Raw genomic sequence first — 7,065 nt, 5'->3', positions numbered from 1 at the left:
GATTTGGGTTCAAATTTGGTCTTTTTCCATTTACTATAAATAAAATTGAGGTCATTTCTCATCTCTTCTAAAATTTTGTTTATCTAAAGTATTGGACTAATATGTATTTCATTTCAAAGATTCAATTTGTCTTTACTAAAAGGCAGTGGAGGTCATGAGGCAGACAGGCTTCCCTCAGAGTTCTCACAAATTAGCTGGAAGATTGTACGGCCAGATAGAGAGATGACATAGGGTATTGGCAAACCACTTGACACTGGAGTCAGTCTTTCCAGGTTTCTTTCCTGGTTGCATTCCCTATGAAACTGGTTTTGGATAATTTACTTAATCTCTTATCCATAAAATGTGGTTAATCAGTGCTTCTCCTATGTATGGCTATGGATTGAGTGAGTTAATCTATATGAACATTTAGAAAGAACTATGGAGTGACTTAAACATTCACTTTTAGGATATGTACCTGCCTCTCTTTTGCACTTCTTCTCAGGAACAAAGAAATTCTGCATTTAGCTACCCCTGCCTCCTCTTGGCCAGATCACTCACTTTTCTGTATATTATGTCTTACTATTTATCTTTTCCACTGGTATCGCTTCTCAGACTTTTGGCTAAGATCAAGTATATTTTTCCCACTGGTGCTGAAACAGGCTGGAATCTTTCTAATTGTAAAAAAAAAAAAAAAAAAATTTTAAAAAAATCCTTTTTCCAAGGTCCATTTACTACCCAACTACCACCCTGTATTCTTACCCTCAGGGCCCAATTTAAGAAATTTCTTCATCATCACGAATGGGAAATGAAGGCAGAGCTGTGGGCACTTTTTATGCCCACCATATCTCAGATTCATTCTTATGGAACTGAGAACTTAATCTTCCAAAATGTCAAAAGCACCATCTTATGCCCCACTTCCCATCCTAGCTCCTGCAACACAAATGTCCAGCACACCTGGATTTGTGGGATACAGTCCATACAGTCCTCACCCCTACAACAACTGCAGGCTGAGAGGGATCTCAGCCGCCGACAGCCAGCTCAACATACTCTGGTATTACCATTTCAAAACACCCAAGTCCACCAGATACTCAGCTGATGCCTCACATGAGATACAGCAGAAAGTTCTCGGACCAAGTAAAAGCTTCCAACCCTGACCCAAAGGTGTGGGAGTTGGGCCAGATTATTGGTGGCATGTAGCAAGATCTCACCAATGAAAAAAATGAGACTATGTGAATGAATACAAAGCAGAACATAAATCTATGAAGGTCTATTTTAAGTTCCCTGCATACTCTCCTTACATAAATGCAAAAAGTCATATACTCAGCTGATGCCTCACATGAGATACAGCAGAAAGTTCTCGGACCAAGTAAAAGCTTCCAACCCTGACCCAAAGGTGTGGGAGTTGGGCCAGATTATTGGTGGCATGTAGCAAGATCTCACCAATGAAAAAAATGAGACTATGTGAATGAATACCAGATTATTGGTGGCATGTAGCAAGATCTCACCAATGAAAAAAATGAGACTATGTGAATGAATACAAAGCAGAACATAAATCTATGAAGGTCTATTTTAAGTTCCCTGCATACTCTCCTTACATAAATGCAAAAAGTCATATAGAAGCTGCTCTGGAGGAAGAAAGCCTCGCATGGAGAAAGGAGAACCATATGTGAGCATTCTGCAGAAGATCCAAATGATGATGATGATGGCTTTCAGCAAATCATACAGTCACTGTCCATTTCCAGAGACACCAACACCTCATCAGTGAAATCCCCAGGAAGAGTGTGGTGTCAGACTTTTGGTCGGCTGCCACAACACCTAGAAGGCAAGTCCAGTCCTTAATAGCTCAACAGCAAATACTAGAAGCTGAACTTTTTCAAGCAGAGGAGCAACACCAGGAAAAGAAGACGAAATTCCTGGAAAGAATAGATTCTTCTAACAATGAACATAGAAGTGGGTGCAGTTTGAAAGTAGATGTGGGTTGGAAAAAAATTGCCCCGGAAATTGCACAGACAGAGGAACAGGCTCGAAAAAGGCAGGAGGAAAGGGAAGACGAGAGAGATGGCCCAGCAAGTAGAAGGCCGTCAGAGCAGCATGGTTCCTGAGGGAGAGCAAACTGCTAGTAAGACTGCGGAACAGAAAGAGCACAAGCGTATCCCAGTGGAGACAGAGGAGGTAGAAGAAGTGACAGAGAGCCAATAGAACACTGAGGAAGGCACACCTACTCCCGAAGACAATGAGAGTGGGCAGGAGGGGGTGGACCAGATGGCTGAGGAGGAGCCCAGTGGTAGTAAGGCTGTCTCAGAGAGCAACAATGGAGGAGCCACCAATGGACCCCACACGGGAAGACGAGAAGAAAGAATAAATGTTGCCTTGTTTTATGTGTTCTAAATACTTTTTTAAATGAAAATTTTTAAAAAGAAGGAAAGAAAGAGATTTCTTCAGCATGCTTTCATTCTCTGCTCCATTCCAATCTGTCTACTCTCCCCTCTGCTTAAAGAGCTCTTCCTTTTTGCATCACCATTCTTCGTATCTCTAAGTCTGGGGAATGTTTTTCAACTTTCCCTTTACCTATTATTTCAGAAACACTTTGTACTACCTCTGAGTTAACATTAAACCACTGTCTCTAAATAAACTAATATTCATAATAACAACAATAATAAAAACAACAGCGTATTGCTTTGGTTTATTCTATACCATGCTCTCCTGGCATTCCTCTTATGCTCTAATTTTCCCTTCTTAACCACATGGATGGTCCTTTTTTTTTTTTCCTATCCAATCCCTCACTGTTGAATTTCTTTGCAGTTTGTCATAGGTCATATGATATTTCTCACTCAGCGTCCTTCAGTTAAGTGTTCACACCATGCCCATAGCTTCCATCTTGAGAAATATGTACATATGTGTCTGCAGTCCAGATAACTGCCTATTTGTATGTTTCCATGTTCAATAGTGAACTTCCAGTATCTTCCTCTAATGACTCCTATCTGAATGAATGATAATAGCATCCATCCAATTGGACAAGTTGGAAACCTGAGAATCCTTTAAGACACTCTCCCATCTCTCTTGTCCCCTGTATCAGCGAGGTCTGATGCTCTATTGATTTTGCCTCCTTAAATAGCTCTCAGACTCTGCATCTCTCAACAATTTTTCTGCCAAAATCCTAATCCAAGGGATCACCTATTGTTCCCTGAATTAATGCAACACCCTTCCAAATGGTCCCACTTTCTTTCTGTTCTGCAAATCTTTTTTCTATGGTACAGGAAAAACAATTGTTTGATAATGCAAATCTGACTGCATCTTTCTTGTTTATAATTTTTCAGTGGCTTCCCCACTTTTAACCTGTGCAAGGCCCACCATTATCTGGCTTGCACTTCACTCTTTAGCTTTATCTCTAACATTTTTCTGTTCTTTCACTCTGTCTTTCATTTCCTCTAGTGAGCAACAGTACACCCTGCCTTAGGCCATCACACAAACTGTTCCTTCTGCTCCACCCATTTTGACTTCTCTTTCTCTATCTCTCTCTCTCTTTTTTTTTTTTTTTTGGTCAGCTAAACTTCATTCTTTTTTTTTTTTTTTTTTAAAGATTTATTTATTTATTTGACTGAGATCACAAGTAGGCAGAAAGGCAGGCAGAGAGAGAGGAGGAAGCAGGCTCCCCGCCGAGCAGAGAACCCGATGCGGGATTCCATCCCAGGACCCCGGGATCATGACCTGAGCTGAAGGCAGAGGCTTTAACCCACTGAGCCACCCAGGCGCCCCTAAACTTCATTCTTTAGATTTCAATGAGAAGATCAAAGTTTTATTTTTAAGCAAACGCTGAGGACATTTATCTAGACTAAGATTGTTCATTTACAGCACACTGCATTTGTCCTTCCTCGTAACACTTATCATCTTATTTTTAATAAGTGGTTCTTCCACTAGACTGCAGTTTTTGATGACAGCAAAATGATGTCTGCTTTACTCACAATTAAGTCCTTGAATTTTTAAAGGGCTATAAATCCCAAATTCCAGCAACATTTATTAAAGTCGATTTTTTTTTTTTTTCTCTCCCAGGTTCTCCTATAAAAATTTGTCTTGGCCATGTGGGTTTGAGACAAACATCTAACTTCTCTAAAACTTGTATTCTAATTTATATTCCTTCATCTGAGAGAGTCAGATCACTTTTCATACCATGTCATACCCACTCATACATTCTTAAGACAAGGAGTTTGAATTACTCTGTCATGTTGGGGGATGTTCCCTAAGAGGTACCTGCAGTTAAAAAAAATAGATTAGCATAGTCCAGGAGTTTCTTGGCTATACCAAGATATGAAAGGAAAGATCTGATTCTTTTTATATTTAAATAAATTTTCCTGGTGTTAACATTAAAGTTACTTAGACAATCTTCTTTCAAGCTCTCCCATAGTGAAATCCCATTAGACTTTAATGTGTTTTATTTGGAATACAAAGGTACAAAGAATCTTAGAAGTTCAGGGGCACCTGGGTGGCTCAATGGGTTAAAGCCTCTGCCTTCAGCTCAGGTCATGATCTCAGGTCCTGGGATCGAGCCCCGCATCAGGCTCTCTGCTCAGCAAGGAGCCTGCTTCCTCCTCTCTCTCTGCCTGCCTCTCTGCCCGCTTATGATCTCTCTCTCTCTGTGTCAAATAAATAAATAAAATCTTAAAAAAAAAAAAAAAGAATCTTAGAAGTTCAGTTTCAGGTCACTAATACCATCCTATCTCTTGGTGTAGGCAACGAAATGAGGTAGTGAATAATGGCAAATTTTTGTGGACAGGTAAAAACAAGATTTGGGGCCCACTTGCTAAGAGAATGACCCTGGAGTTACTTTCATTCTTTAACAATTTATAACAAATCAAAATAAAGTAAGCCCCAATGAGCAGGAAAGAAAAGAAAGAAACAGATTGGTGCAGAAAATGTGAAATGAATTAATAGGAAAGAAGGAGGTTTTATGGGCCACAGAAATGATAGGTCCATAGAAATGATAGGTAGCCCACAAGACCACCAATTTATTATATTTTCATTACTCTCCCAGAATGCTGTGTCCAATTTTTATTTGGCAAGTTTATAAAATGTTTTTTGCTATCAATTTTGAATATGTATTGTCTTTGATTCCGTCAATATTTACTATATTTCTTTTATATCTATCTTGAGTATAATGGTATATCTATATATATTAATGTATACATATATTACTATAACAGTATATACTGTATGTTTATAGTCCGATAATGTACAAGACTATGTATAAGAAGGGTGCCTGGGTGGCTCAGTCTGTTAAGCAGCTGCCTTCAGCTCAGTCATGATCCCAGGGTTCTGGGATCGAGCCCCATGTCAGGCTCCCTACTCAGCATGGTGCCTTCTTCTCTCCCTCCCTCTGCCTGCCCCTCCTCCCTGCTTGTGCTCTCTCTTTCTCTCTTTGTCAAATAAATAAATACAATCTTAAAAAATAGAATATGTATAAGAATACATACTCTTGAATATTGAGAAAGTACTCATCAACTCAGTGGATTCAACAGCTCTTCAAAGGATGCTGAAGTTACTGAAGGGGATTAAAGGGCATCAGGGTTACAAAGATGGACTTCTTTCCTGGCTTGAACTGGGTCTGTGTGGACACTCTTCTTGGACAGCTTTTTTTTTTTTTTTTTTAAGATTTTATTTATTTATTTGACAGAGATCACAAGTAGGCAGAGAGGCAGGCAGAGAGGGAGAGAGGAGGAAGCAGGCTCGCTGCCAAGCAGAGAGTCTGATGCGGGGCTCAATCCCAGGACCCTGAGATCATGACCTGAGCTGAAGGCAGAGGCTTTAAACCACTGAACCACCCAGGCGCCCCCTTGGACAGCTTTTGTAGTAACCTTAGGAACCTTCCTTGATAAGACTTCCATGCCCTGTGAATATATAAAGAACAATGAGGGAGAGATTTTCAAACAGCTCCTAAAGCCAATAGCCTGGTTTTGTCTAGGTTTCATAAAAAACAGAATAGTATAACTAAATGCACTTGGCTCTTGGACAAGTGGATGTTAAGTGTCCAACCCCTCATGCAGTTGCAAACTTCTGCATAGATTTTGACTCCCCAAAAATTTAACTGTTGGTAGCCTACTGTTGACTAGAAGCTTTCCTGATAACACACACAATTCACTAACACTTATTTTGTGTGTTATATGTATTATATACTGGATTCTTATAGTAAAATAAGGTAAAAAAAAGGAAATGTTATTCAGAAAATCATATGGAAGAGAAAATACATTTATAGTATGGTACTATAATGAAAAAAATCCACATACACAAGGGCACTTGCACAGTTCAAATCCCCATTGTTCAAAGGTCAACTCTACCCTATTCAGATGATTTTGCTTTCCAATTTTGCAACAGCTTTCGGTTCACTGCAATATATAATTTTATACATATATTTTATATGTATATATAAATTTATAAAATTTATACATAATTTTATACACACACACACATATATATATATGTGTGTGTATATATATATAATCATCCCCTGAAGTTTTCTACTCTAAAGGTGGACACATTGTTTAAGTAAATAATTGTGAAGAAAAGTCTTCTGTATGGAAGTCCAGAAGCTAGAATCTCTACACTGACACTAATAGATTAATCTTTGGGGAGGAAAGCTTGTATTCATTCTGGAGAAACTACTGCTATTATAAAAATAAAATGCTAGTCCCATTTATCAGTAGGAAGATGGTTTAGTTTAAATGTGCTATCAGGGGGCACCTGGGTGGCTCAGTGGGTTAAGCCGCTGCCTTCGGCTCAGGTCATGATCTCAGGGTCCTGGCATCGAGTCCCGCATCGGGCTCTCTGCTCAGCAGGGAGCCTGCTTTCTCCCCTCTCTCTCTCTGCCTGCCTCTCTGCCTACTTGTGATCTCTCTCTGTCAAATAAATAAATAAAATCTTTAAAAAAAAAATGTGCTATCAGGGTCTTGACATCTTGAGCCACAGCTCCTCCTGTTTTTCCTGACAATCAGTGAGTTGCTGGGGATAGTTTCTCATTTTAGACTGTCTGCTCCCCTACCCCCAGCCTCCCAGCTGATAATATGTATATTTGATAATTTCATGCCTTACATTTAC

General features: G+C 39.4%; 1 pseudogene across 1 annotated transcript; it reads left to right on the top strand.

Moving 5' to 3' along the window:
* Positions 1-1,535: 1,535 nt before the first annotated feature.
* Positions 1,536-2,178, top strand: LOC309849213 (SWI/SNF-related matrix-associated actin-dependent regulator of chromatin subfamily E member 1 pseudogene; annotated as a pseudogene). Its single transcript has one exon. The product of its transcript is annotated as an SWI/SNF-related matrix-associated actin-dependent regulator of chromatin subfamily E member 1 pseudogene (transcript).
* Positions 2,179-7,065: the final 4,887 nt, after the last annotated feature.

This window comes from Mustela nivalis (genome assembly GCF_964662115.1).
Source record: "Mustela nivalis genome assembly, chromosome: 15".
In the NCBI taxonomy this organism is placed as follows: Eukaryota; Metazoa; Chordata; class Mammalia; order Carnivora; family Mustelidae; genus Mustela; species Mustela nivalis.
This window is presented reverse-complemented; position numbering and strand designations above follow the sequence as displayed.